Consider the following 13,954-nt stretch of genomic DNA (forward strand, 5'->3'; position numbering starts at 1 on the left):
GAAAAGCTTGGAAAAATTGATATACTTGCTTCTAAAGTCGATAGTCTTGCTGCCGATGTTGATCTTTTGAAATCGAAAGTTATGCCTAATGAAAATCATAATAATAAGATTGTTACTACAGCAAATTCCATCCAAGTTAGAATTAATGAGAATATAAGATTGATGGCCGAATTGCGTGCTAGGTGGGAAAGAGAAGAAAATGAAAAAGAAGATAATATAGCTAAAGTTTGGACTATTACCACCACTAGTAATGCTAATGCTTCACATGTTGCTGCACCTCCTACTATTAATGGTAAAATAATTGGTGTTGGCAATGTTTCCACTTCTAATGCAAAGCGCGAAAAAGCACTGCTAAAGCTAAAGCTCATTAAACTTTGTGATAAAACTGCTGAAATTTTTTCCAACATTGGGGATAATGATCCCATTGCTTTAGATCATAATGGTTTGGATTTTGATGATTTCCATATCTCTGAAGTTATAAAGTTCTTACAAAAACTTGCTAAGAGTCCTAATGCTAGTGCTATAAATTTGGCTTTCACGAAACATATTACAAATGCTCTCATAAAAGCTAGAGAAGAGAAACTAGAACGCGAAACTTCTATTCCTAGGAAGTTAGTGGATGGTTGGGAGCCCATCATTAAGAGGAAGGTCAATGATTTTGATTGTAATGCTTTATGTGATCTTGGTGCAAGTATTTCCGTTATGCCTAAGAAAATCTATAATATGCTTGACTTGCCACCATTGAAAAATTGTTATTTGGATGTTAATCTTGCTGATAACTCTACAAAGAAACCGTTGGGGAGAGTTGATAATGTTCGCATTACCGTTAACAATAACCTTGTCCCCGTTGATTTTGTTGTCTTGGATATTGAATGCAATGCATCTTGTCCCATTATATTGGGAAGACCTTTTCTTCGAACTGTTGGTGCTATCATTGATATGAAGGAAGGTAATATTAAATATCAATTTCCTCTCAAGAAAGGTATGGAACACTTCCCTAGAAAGAGAATGAAGTTAATTTTTTATTCTATTATTAGAACAAATTATGATGTTGATGCTTCGTCTCTTGATAATACTTGATATACACTTTCTGCGCCTAGCTGAAAGGCGTTAAAGAAAAGCGCTTATGGGAGACAACCCATGTTTTTACTACAGTACTTTTATTTTATATTTGAGTCTTGGAAGTTGTTACTACTGTAGCAACCTCTCCTTATCTTAGTTTTATGCATTGTTGTGCCAAGTAAAGTCGTTGATAGTAAGGTTCATACTAGATTTGGATTACTGCGCAGAAACAGATTTCTTTGCTGTCACGAATCTGGGCCTAATTCTCTGTAGGTAACTCAGAAAATTATGCCAATTTACGTGAGTGATCCTCAGATATGTACGCAACTTTCATTCAATTTGAGCATTTTCATTTGAGCAAGTATGGTGCCTCAATAAAATTCGTCTTTACGAACTGTTCTGTTTTGACAGATTCTGCCTTTTATTTCGCATTGCCTGTTTTGCTATGCTTGATGGATTTTTCGATTCCATTGACTTTCAGTAGCTTTGTGCAATGTCCAGAAGTGTCAAGAATGATTGTGTCACCTCTGAATATGTAAATTTTAATTGTGCACTAACCCTCTAATGAGTTGTTTTGAGTTTGGTGTGGAGAAAGTTTTCAAGGATCAAGAGAGGGAGATGATACAATATGATCAAGGAGAGTGAAAGCTCTAAGCTTGGGGATGCCCCGGTGGTTCACCCCTGCATATATCAAGAAGACTCAAGCGTCTAAGCTTGGGGATGCCCAAGGCATCCCCTTCTTCATCGACAACATTATCAGGTTCCTCTAGTGAAACTATATTTTTATTACGTCACATCTTATGGGCTTTGCTTGGAGCGTCTGTTTGTTTTTGTTTTTGTTTTGTTTGAATAAAATGGATCCTAGCATTCATTGTGTGGGAGAGAGACACGCTCCGCTGTTGCATATGGACAAGTATGTCCTTAGGCTTTACTCATAATATTCATGGCGAAAGTTTCTTCTTTGTTAAATTGTTATATGGTTGGAATTGGAAAATGATACATGTAGTAATTGCTATAATGTCTTGGATAATGTGATACTTGGCAATTGTTGTGCTCATGTTTAAGCTCTTGTATCATATACTTTGCACCTATTAATGAAGAAATACATAGAGCTTGCTAAAATTTGGTTTGCATAATTGGTCTCTCTAAGGTCTAGATAATTTCTAGTATTGAGTTTGAACAACAAGGAAGACGGTGTAGAGTCTTATAATATTTACAATATGTCTTTTATGTGAGTTTTGCTGCACCGGCTCATCCTTGTGTTTGTTTCAAATAACCTTGCTAGCCTAAGCCTTGTATCGAGAGGGAATACTTCTCATGCATCCAAAATCCTTGAGCCAACCACTGTGCCATTTGTGTCCACCATACCTACCTACTACATGGTATTTCTCCGCCATTCCAAAGTAAATTGCTTGAGTGCTACCTTTAAAATTTCCATTCTTCACCTTTACAATATATAGCTCATGGGACAAATAGCCTAAAAACTATTGTGGTATTGAATATGTACTTATGCACTTTATCTCTTATTAAGTTGCTTGTTGTGCGATAACCATGTTCCTGGGGACGCCATCAACTACTCTTTGTTGAATATCATGTGAGTTGCTATGCATGTTCGTCTTGTCTGAAGTAAGGGAGATTTACCACTAAATTGGTTAGAGCATGCATAATGTTAGAGAAGAACATTGGGCCGCTAACTAAAGCCATGATCCATGGTGGAAGTTTCAGTTTTGGACAAATATCCTCAATCTCATATGAGAAAATTAATTGTTGCTACATGCTTATGCATAAAAGAGGAGTCCATTATCTGTTGTCTATGTTGTCCCGGTATGGATGTCTAAGTTGAGAATAATCAATAGCGAGAAATCCGATGCGAGCTTTCTCCTTAGACCTTTGTACAGGCGGCATAGAGGTACCCCTTTGTGACACTTGGTTAAAACATGTGCATTGCGATGATAATCCAGGTAATCCGAGCTAATTAGGACAAGGTGCGGGCACTATTAGTATACTATGCATGAGGCTTGCAACTTGTAAGATATAATTTACATAACACATATGCTTTATTACTACCGTTGACAAAATTGTTTCTTGTTTTCAAAATCAAAGCTCTAGCACAAATATAGCAATCAATGCTTCCCTCTGCGAAGGGCCTTTCTTTTACTTTTATTGTTGAGTCAGTTCACCTATCTCTCTCCACCTCAAGAAGCAAACACTTGTGTGAACTGTGCATTGATTCCTACATACTTGCATATTGCACTTGTTATATTACTTTACATTGACAAATATCCGTGAGATACACATGTTACAAGTTGAAAGCAACCGCTGAAACTTAATCTTCCTTTGTGTTGCTTCAATGCCTCTACTATGAATTATTGCTTTATGAGTTAACTCTTATGCAAGACTTATTGATGCTTGTCTTGAAGTACTATTCATGAAAAGTCTTTGTTATATGATTCAGTTGTTTACTCATGTCATTTACATTGTTTGGATCGATGCATTCATTACATATGCTTACAATAGTATGATCAAGGTTATGATGGAATGTCACTCCAGAAATTATCTTTGTTATCGTTTACCTGCTCGGGACGAGCAGAAACTAAGCTTGGGGATGCTGATACGTCTCCGACGTATCGATAATTTCTTATGTTCCATGCCACATTATTGATGATATCTACATGTTTTATGCATACTTTATGTCATATTTATGCATTTTCCGGCACTAACCTATTAACGAGATGCCGAAGAGCCGATTCTTTGTTTTTCTGTTTTTGGTTTCAGAAATCCTAGTAAGGAAATATTCTCGGAATTGGACGAAATCAACACCCAGGGGCCTATTTTCACACGAAGCTTCCAGAAGACCGAAGGGAAGACGAAGTGGGGCCACGAGGTGGCCAGACGCTAGGGCGGCGCGGCCCAAGCCCTGGCCACGCCGGCCTAGTGTGTGGGCCCCTCGTGCGGACCCCTGACCTGCCCTTCCGCCTACATATAGCCTTCGTCGCGAAACCCCCAGTACCGAGAGCCACGATACGGAAAACCTTCCAGAGACGCCGCCGCCGCCAATCCCATCTCGGGGGATTCAGGAGATCGCCTCCGGCACCCTGCCGGAGAGGGGAATCATCTCCCGGAGGACTCTTCACCGCCATGGTCGCCTCCGGAGTGATGAGTGAGTAGTTCACCCCTGGACTATGGGTCCATAGCAGTAGCTAGATGGTTGTCTTCTCCTTATGTGCTTCATTGTCGGATCTTGTGAGCTGCCTAACATGATCAAGATCATCTATCTGTAATGCTATATGTTGTGTTTGTTGGGATCCGATGGATAGAGAATACTATGTTATGTTGATTATCAATCTATCTATGTGTTGTTTATGATCTTGCATGCTCTCCGTTATTAGTAGAGGCTCTGGCCAAGTTTTTACTCTTAACTCCAAGAGGGAGTATTTATGCTCGATAGTGGGTTCATGCCTCCATTAAATGCAGGGACAGTGAGAAAGTTCTAAGGTTGTGGATGTCTTGTTGCCACTAGGGATAAAACATCGATGCTATGTCCGAGGATGTAGTTATTGATTACATTACGCACCATACTTAATGCAATTGTCTCATTGTTTGCAACTTAATATGAAGGGGTTCGGATGATAACCTGAAGGTGGATTTTTTAGGCATAGATGCATGCTGGATAGCGGTCTATGTACTTTGTCGTAATGCCCAATTAAATCTCACAATACTCATCATATCATGTATGTGCATTGTCATGCCCTCTCTATTTGTCAATTGCCCAACTGTAATTTGTTCACCCAACATGTTATTTATCTTATGGGAGAGACACCTCTAGTGAACTGTGGACCCTGGTCCATTCTTTTAATCGAATACAATCTACTGCAATACTTGTTCTACTGTTTTCTGCAAACAATCATCATCCACACTATACATCTAATCCTTTGTTACAGCAAGCCGGTGAGATTGACAACCTCGTTGTTTCGTTGGGGCAAAGTACTTTGGTTGTGTTGTGCAGGTTCCACGTTGGCGCCGAAATCCCTGGTGTTGCGCCGCACTACATCTCGCCGCCATCAACCTTCAACGTGCTTCTTGGCTCCTACTGGTTCGATAAACCTTGGTTTCTTACTGAGGGAAAACTTGCCGTTGTACGCATCACACCTTCCTCTTGGGGTTCCCAACGGACGCGTGCTGTACGCGTATCAAGGTGCGGGCACTATTAGTATTCGATGCATGAGGCTTGCAACTTATAGGAAGTTTTATACATAACCCATATGAATTATTACTACCGTTGACAAAATTGTTTCCATGCTTTCAAAATAAAAAGCTCTAGCACATGAGTAATCTCTGCTTTCCTCTATGAAGGGTCTTTCTTTTACTTTTATGTTGAGTCTTCATCTTCTAAGTTCATGCACCATTAAGAGAGCATAGTTGTCATTCTTAGTTTTATGTGCATGGTCCCAAAAGTATTATTGATTGAATCATGAATATGTTATTACTTGTTCTTAAATTATTTGTATTTAGTCATCCTTTTAACTTTGAAGGTGCATGTCACTTCAAAAATTATTTGTTTGTTATCACTTACCTACTCGAGGACGAGTAGGAGTTAAGCTTGGGGATGTTGATACGTTGCAAACGTATCTATAATTTTTGATGCTCCATGCTTTTTTTTACACCAATTCCTCTATGTTTTAAGTGCACTTTGCATCATTTTATGAAATTTATTGGACTAACCTATTAACAAGTGCCATAGTGCCAGTTTATGTTTATTATATCTGTTTATTGCAGAAAATGTCCAAAATTGAAAGTGCTCGGAAAAATCTGGAAAAATCACAGAAATTCTAATATACCAGAAGACTTCGGGAGCCAGAAGGGGAGACGGAGATGTACCACGGGGCATCCATACCAGGCCCAGGCGTGGGCCTAGGCCTGGCCGCGCCTATGGGTGGTATAGGCACCCCGTGCACCCCCTGACGTCGCCTCTTCGCCTATAATACCCATATGACCTGAAAACTTCGCAACGAACCACCCTCTGTCCACGAAAAGTTCTGTAGCCACCGTCATCGCCGAAACCAAGTTTCGACGGACAGAAGTCTCTGTTCTGGCACCCTGCCGGGACGGGGAAGTGCCCCCGGAGCCATCGTCATCGACTCCACCGCCTCCACTTCGACTCCATGATGGTTTGTGAGTAGTTCCCGCATGGACTATGGGTTCTTTGCTGTAGCTAGATGGTACTCTCTCCCATGTGCTTCAATACAATGATCTCATGAGCTGCCTTACATGATTGAGACCCATATGATGTAATCGGTGTTGTGTTTGTTGGGATCCGATGGATTAATCATTATGTTCAATATATCTTATAAGTTTGTGAAGTATTTGTTGCTGCAATATTGTTATCTTTAATGCTTGTCACTAGTGCACGAGTGAAATTATCTTAGATCTAGGCTCTATAATTGTTGCTTAGATTGATCTACAAATTGTATGCACATGTCTTTGTCCAGAACCCGAGGCCCCAAAATGATCTTGAATTGGGATAACCGGAGGGGATGGCTTTGATATGAGGATCACATATTTTCACCAAGTGTTAATGCTTTGCTCCGGTGCTCTATTAAAAGGAGTACCTTAATTACCAGTAGTCTCCCTTCAGGCCCCGCTGCAAACGGGCTGGTAGGACAAAAGATGTTATGCAAGTTTCTCATTGCGAGCACGTATGACTATATATGGAAAATATGCCTACGATATTAATAGACTGGATATTTTGTCTTAATGCTAAATTCAATTATGTCAATTGCCCATCTGTAATTTATTCACCCAACACTTGTTATCTAGAGAGTTACCACTAGTGTAGATAGCCGGGAACCCCGGTCCTTTATTTCATCATCATTGCTTTTCAATCAACTGCGCGCTAGTATATTTTCCAGTGCCATCGCCTCTGTGTTACTATTGCTCTCATATTACTGCCGCATCACATTTCCCTGTCAACACGCCATCAAAGTAGTACCAACTATTTTCTGGCGCCGCATCATATTACCACTGTTTTCACATCACCCTGTTGATAGTGCTTTTCCAGGTGCAGCTGAATTGACAACTCCGCTGTCAAGGCTTATAAGTATTCTTTGGCTCCCCTTGTGTCGAATCAACAAATTTGGGTTTTACTTCCCTCGAAGACTGTTGCGATCCCCTATACTTGTGGGTCATCACCTGGTGCTCCACCGGCGCATGCGCACGGTGGCCGCTGGCGCCAACATCCGCGCGACGACCTCGCCCGTCATCGTACACGCGCTTCCTTGATGGTTCTACATCGACGTCCGTGGGAGAGCGTGGCCGCGGAGGGTGGGGCAGAGGGCACTCCCTGGACATGTGACCGACCTCGCCGCATCGGAGGCACACCGGCCCGATCGTGCAGTCGGCGGCGCGGTGTTCTGGTTGTGCACAGAGGAGGCACAAGCCCTGGAATTCGGCAAAGGGACGGCCTTCACGATCTTGCCGCGCCGCCCTCGCCGTCCCCTCCGCAAAGGAGTCACCTTCACGTCCCTGCAGCGCCGCCCTCGCCGCCACTTTCTTGCCGCCACGGTGGCCCCTGGCATGCTTGCGGACAACGTGCGCGGGATCCTCCCAAGGCGCGCCGTCGTCCTCCTCGAGCGGGTCGTCGGAGTTGTCGAGCTCATCAATGGCGGTGCGCACAACCTCCCGGGAAACCGCCGACCTGACCTCCCTCTTCTCGCGAGAAGCTTCCGGCGCCTTGGCACGCACCGCCGCCCCGAATCGGAGCCCCTTCCGCCGCGCCATCGGTCCTCACGTCCGCGCGGGCTCGCTGCCGGGGACGGGGTAGGGGACGGGGAGGGGGCGGGGGACGGGGAGGGGGTGGGGGAAGGTGGGGGCGCGGCCATGGCCGGCAGGGAGGTGGGCTAGGTGGGCACCGACCCCGGCGTGGCGTACTAATCATTGGATTAGTTGTAGAACCCTCAAATAAATGATGAGAAGACACTATGAGTAAATGATCTGGAAGGAAGGTTCAGTTGCTGAAACATCACTAATTAGAAAGCTTATGTTATTACCACCATGCTGCCTGGTTGCTTCATGCATTCATCTCTTGAAGCTCTCCACTTTGTAGTCGCTGAAGTGCAAGAAAAGCAGTGCCTACCAACCATGCAGCAAATTATGTATATTTCATGTTTCATGAGACATAAAAAATAGTTGAATGCACTCTTACAATGTCAGACGCTGATATTATATTAATATGGTGAGTCAGCAAAAAGATATTAAGCTAACTTACTGAATGTCCAGTCTTCCTTCGAGCACATGAAGTGGAAACAGCAAGTTCTGAAGTAACAAACATGATGCCAATTGTGAATCACAGAGGTACCAAACCACCACGCCATTGAAGCCCTGGAAAAAGCAGAATACATAATACTGATTAATTGTACCAAAGACAAAAATAAAGACTTCAGCTACTCATGAAAGAATAAAAACAGATAAAAAATAATGAGGTTTTCTCGTGCGTTTTCCTTCCCTTTCTCCTGGTTAGGTCTAAGTTGTCGAGAAGATAAAAAGAAATTGTACAAAATAATGTAAAAGATCTAAAGCATGCAAGCTTCTAATCAAAGCAGATCTAGGTAAGCTAGAAAGTCATTTATATATACACTCGGCTGTGCTAGCTGAACAATGGAATCGTATAGCATAAGATGGATAATTCTAAAAAAGAGATGTTCATTATGACCTGTATTTTCAGGTATCTCTCTGTCTAAAAAGAGCAGAGAGCGTTAAAACCTGCTACGGACTTGAACATAGCATCCAGCTGATTTTACAAAAGCACAATACTATGAGGATCTACATTTTTAAGTGGTGGGGAAGGGGTGGAGAGTGGATTTGGTGCACATCTCTATGTCTCTATGTCTCCAAAAAAAATCAGATTTTTGAAATTTTTAAAATCTCACATCTCTATGTCTCTAAAAATTATGGCGTTAAATATATAGATAGATATGTAAAGGAGGAGACTACACAAAAAATTCCTGGTAAAAAATTCTTTGTATTTCGAGAAATACAAAAAAAAAATTAATATTGTTGTACTACCATTTACTGTTAGAAATTTGTCTTTTTAAATTTCCCAAAATACAACATATTTTTTAACGGGACTTGTTTGCATACATCCTATCTATCTATATATTTAACACCATAATTTTTAGAGACATAGAAGTGTGAGGTTTTAGAAAATTCAAAAATCTGAAAGTGTATGGAGCACGACACTTTCCGGGAAGGGGTGCCTTTATATACCCTGTAATTAGCGATCTTCAAAAGATGTACCTCTGGATGGAGAACTCCTCGATGCCAGAGACCGGTTCGACTCTGCCGGATAGGTGTCACGACCTGTGGCGGAGCTAGGGAAGAAGTGCTAGGCGGGCGAAATGTAAAATCTCTAAATTTGGGGGGGGGGGGGGGGGGGGGGCAAAGGTTAAAAATCCCATTTAAGTCTAGAGCAGAATGAGTCAGCTTTGATATAGGTAATTATGAGGTGTCTGCAAGGCAAAGACCAAGCTATAGTCAATCCACGTTTTCAAAGTCACACGAGTCTATCAACAAGCAACAATTGACTACAAAGTCCATATACGGCTGATTGTAGATTCCATGTAGCCATCGTTAAGGATCTCTCTCCAGATTGAAAATGTGTATTGCATAAATAATTGTCGCCTAGCAAACTATCCCACAATTCTCGATTATTTATTGAACGAGGAATTTTTGCACCCGGGAGCATATGCTCCGGTTTTTGAAATGACTTCTAAATGCAGCTTCAAATGTCAGAAATTTTAAACCGAAAAATTGACACATACATGTCAGACATTCTCTGTGCTCATATAATCGGTTCGCCGAAAACCAACATTTTTTATGTCTTGTGCAAAAAGATAAAATATGATGCTTAAAAAGAGCTACCTTACGATCCTGCCTTGCAACATGTATTGGATGGCTAAACTACAAACCCTAGATTCACTTAGACCTTGGAGGCGATATATTCCTATTTTCTGATAAAGAGCATATATTAATATCACGTAGATACCAATTACATCCAGCATCTGCAACAACATCATGCCCTAATGGCATAAAGGATGCACACAACCAAAAAAGATAGAAGAATTACAAAAAAGAAAAGCCCCGCTACAGAGATCGAAAACTCTAAACAGCAACTCTGACACCACCAAGACAACACCAGAAGATCACCTTCTCCATAAGCGCCGCCTACAAGAAGGAAACAGTGCACAAACACTGTTGTCGCCCGATCACAGATCTTAGATTTTCACCCTGAAGAAAGTCCTCTCTCTCAAAACAATGCCTTCAACAAGAACATTGCCAGGCACAACCAGTTAAGGACAGACGTTGGATTTTAACCCTGAAAGATAGAACTCTGAACTTCTCCTGTGCAGTCGCCCCCACATACAAGTCGATGTTCGAAGTCACGAAGCTCCAAGCCAATTCCACCTCACCACCAAGATCCGACCACCGTTGCTCTTCCACCGACCTTGGCTTTCATGACCTTCTTCGCCAACACCATGGAAAGAAAACTCCATGATATTAACAGCAAGCAGAGTTTCGAAGTGCTCCCTCTGAAACCAAACGGTCAGATAAAAAATATGGGTGCGCACAACCGAAAGCACCCAATCCAGCAATCTTCAGTCATTGATCGCACAATGAATTTCGCCGGCATGACCTTCCGGAACATGACAATCTAGCCAAGCCGGCAGGAAGAAGCATCCGACCGATCTTCACATGGCGCGAGAGGAATCCTAGGACAGCCACCGTTATTCATGCCAAGCCGAGAAAAATGACGAGACACGCAAAGACGATGCCTCCAACAAGGTAACGACGTCAAGTGACGCCGCCATCATCCACCAAGACCGAGGTCGAGGTGCGGTTCTCACTGGTTGCCCCGTCACTCCAATCTCATCCCTGCCAGGATGCTCACCGCCGGAGATCAGTGTTGGATCCCAAGATCCACCTCACTCGATCCCATCTTGGCCGAGAAAGGTAACACAGCCATGCCTGGGGCCGCCGCCCCGACGCCCAGAAGATGCAGCAGCGCCGCCGACCGTCATCGCCGTCAAAGAGGAGGTCGAGATCTCGTAACCGCGAGCAGCTCCGGCCGACACCACGCATCTTAGCAGACACAGAGGTGTGGAGGACGCCGCCTCTCACCCCTGGCCGCTCCCAGCGGGCACCCCGCCGAGCAGCCTTTGGCCGGCGACGCCTTTGGCGGCGGCGGAGGGAGGAGAGGATGGAGGAGAGGGCGCTGGAGGGGCTCGTCGTCGGATTCTCTGGGCGGCGCGGCGGCGCTGCCGCCAGGGTCGCGTGGGTGGGTTAGGTTAGGTCACGTGGGTGTTTGGGGATATATTCCATGAGTCCGATATTTCTTTATTTTCATTTGGAATCTCTCTATTCTAAATTCAGTTAACAACTAGATTTAGTATCATTTCTTTGTTTCCATCACTCGAGCATGAACAAGTTCTACGAACCTGCAACCTATCGTAGAACACTTCGGAGAGCTTATTGATTCATACGCTCCATTGTCACATTCTCAAAAAATCGAAAGTCAAAACCAATGGAAAAAAAAAACAATTGCAAAAATAGAGATGATAGCATGATAACACTTTTGCTATCTTGCAACCGGTTGTTTTTCAATTCGACAACACTCGGAATGTTTTTCATACGTTGCTTGTGTTTTGTTTCGGCCGCTAATTTTTGTTCTTTTTTTTCTTCCGCACGTCCCGCGTCGAGTACGGTTCCGGTTATTTTCTTCTTTTATTCGGTTTTTCTTTTCTCGCTCGAGAGAACGGACGGGAGTCGGGAGCCCACAGGCCATCAACGCCATTTTTTCCTTTTACCCTTGACGTGTGGGCCATTTTCTTCATTTTCTTCCCGTCCTCATTTCACCCAAATTCTGCACCAGGGAACACCCAGAGGCAGAGGAGAGCGGCAAGGATTCGCGGTCGGCGGTCTTTGGGAGCGCGCGCTCCTGTGTTCGGCACGCAGCTCGCTGCGCCCTTACGTACTGTACGGGGGGTTGGGGGAGGAGGCAGTCGTCGCTAGGTCGTAGCTGTTCTGCGCCGAACTTTCTCCATCGCCGCGCGTCGAGTTCCGCGCGAATTCAATGTTCATCCATGCCTACTCGTCAAAAACAACGCCGTGAGTTTTAGGAGACCTGCGTGTTGTTTTCTAGCCAAGTTTTTGTCGCCATCTAGGGTATTGGTGAACACTGGGGGAGCTGGGGGATTTTCAGTGGATGCTACTGGTGTTTTTATACAACACTTCTCTGGTGTTTGCTCATGAGCAGGAGAAATCGAGTAGCATGGGAGGGTATAGAGGGCTCATGAGCCGAAGGAATCGACCTGAGTGTTGATTTCAGTAGATCTGAGAGTTGTTTTTTGCACACCACCGTGTGTATGTTTGGGGGATAAATTGTCATATATGTAGTAGCGGGTGGAACACAGTTTCATGAGAGGTGAGTGGGAGTAATTGTTCTTCACTTGTTCTGTGGATTTTCATCCCTCATGAGAGGTGAGTTGTCAGTGTGTTTTTGCAATAGGTTTTATGGTCATTTTTGGATGTTTATAGGTGGCTTCTTTTACGGTACCTTTTACCACTCGTAATAGAAGGAGTGGTATGATTTGGGGACGGTTCAGATCAACTGGTAGAGATTAGGCCCAACAAACCCAGGAAGCTGTAATTACCGACGTTGAGAGGCAGAAAAAAAATTACATTATCAGTTTTGATTGCCCATCAATAGTCGGGCCCACTATACAAGAGCTAAATCGCAAAACTGGCAAAGGGATAAGAAATCCCGATCTTCTGCGTGTAGTTGTTCCTTGACGGCTTGATACGCCGGAGAGCAAGCAGGAGCACGCACAGGTCAGACGGGTACACCCGCAGGGGGCGTGAGCCATCGTGGCTGCCTGCATCAACTAGTATGTGTGCTGCGGCAGTTGAGGCATCTACATACTGGGTGCGTCAGGCGTAGTGGACATCACCGTGCGCAGCCCCGTTCCATGGCCAACTTGCCGGAGAGCAAGCAGAAGCAAGGCAAAGCCGATACAGGTACACATCCGTGGGGTCGGTAATAATCGTGGCCGCCTGCCTCGCCGAGTATGCGTGCTGCTTTGGATGAGGCATCTGCCTGTTCGGCGCGTCGGGCGCGTCATGGACGTCGCCGTTCGCGGTGGGCAGCCATCCTGCTTTACGTCGGCATCACCAGAGAGCAAGGAGAAGCACAACCAGAGACAGGCGGGCTCACTGTAGAGGGCGAGAGCCATCGTGTGCACCTGTGCCGCTGCGGTTGAGGCGATTACAGGCTAGGGGCGCCATGCTCCGTGGTGGACATCGCCGTGCGTGGCGCGGCCGTTCTGATCCACGACGCTTCGGTGCGCTTCTTCCAAGGACCAGGCCACCGCCACCACGCACCATGCCGTCCCTCCGATGGCGCCCGATGTAATCGCATCCGCCCAGTGCAGGCACAACTTCCAAGGCTGACAATGTCAACGAAACAGAGCCTCTCAGGCACAGAGAAGGAAGGAGGGTTAGAATGTTTTTTCGAGCTACTACAAATATTTGGACTGGGCCAGGCCCATCAACAGCCTTTATTTTAGCAGTGCCAAAATTTGCCACCGGTATGAATCATATTTCTCGGGTTTTTGGTAGTGGTATGAATTATTATAGGCCATTAGATGGATGAAAATAGAAGGCTATTATTTATTTGAGGGTACTACAAAATAACTCTTATAGGTTCAGCTGCACCTGTTTCTACCATGTGGGGAGAGATGCAATTTTCCGCATACAGATTTATATGTAGTGTATACAACCATGTTTTTAGTTCACATATACGAGTTGCTATTCTGTCAGTTGTGAGCTGCAAATGTATATG

This window comes from Lolium perenne, chromosome 7, assembly GCF_019359855.2.
Source record: "Lolium perenne isolate Kyuss_39 chromosome 7, Kyuss_2.0, whole genome shotgun sequence".
NCBI classification, from domain to species: domain Eukaryota; kingdom Viridiplantae; phylum Streptophyta; class Magnoliopsida; order Poales; family Poaceae; genus Lolium; species Lolium perenne.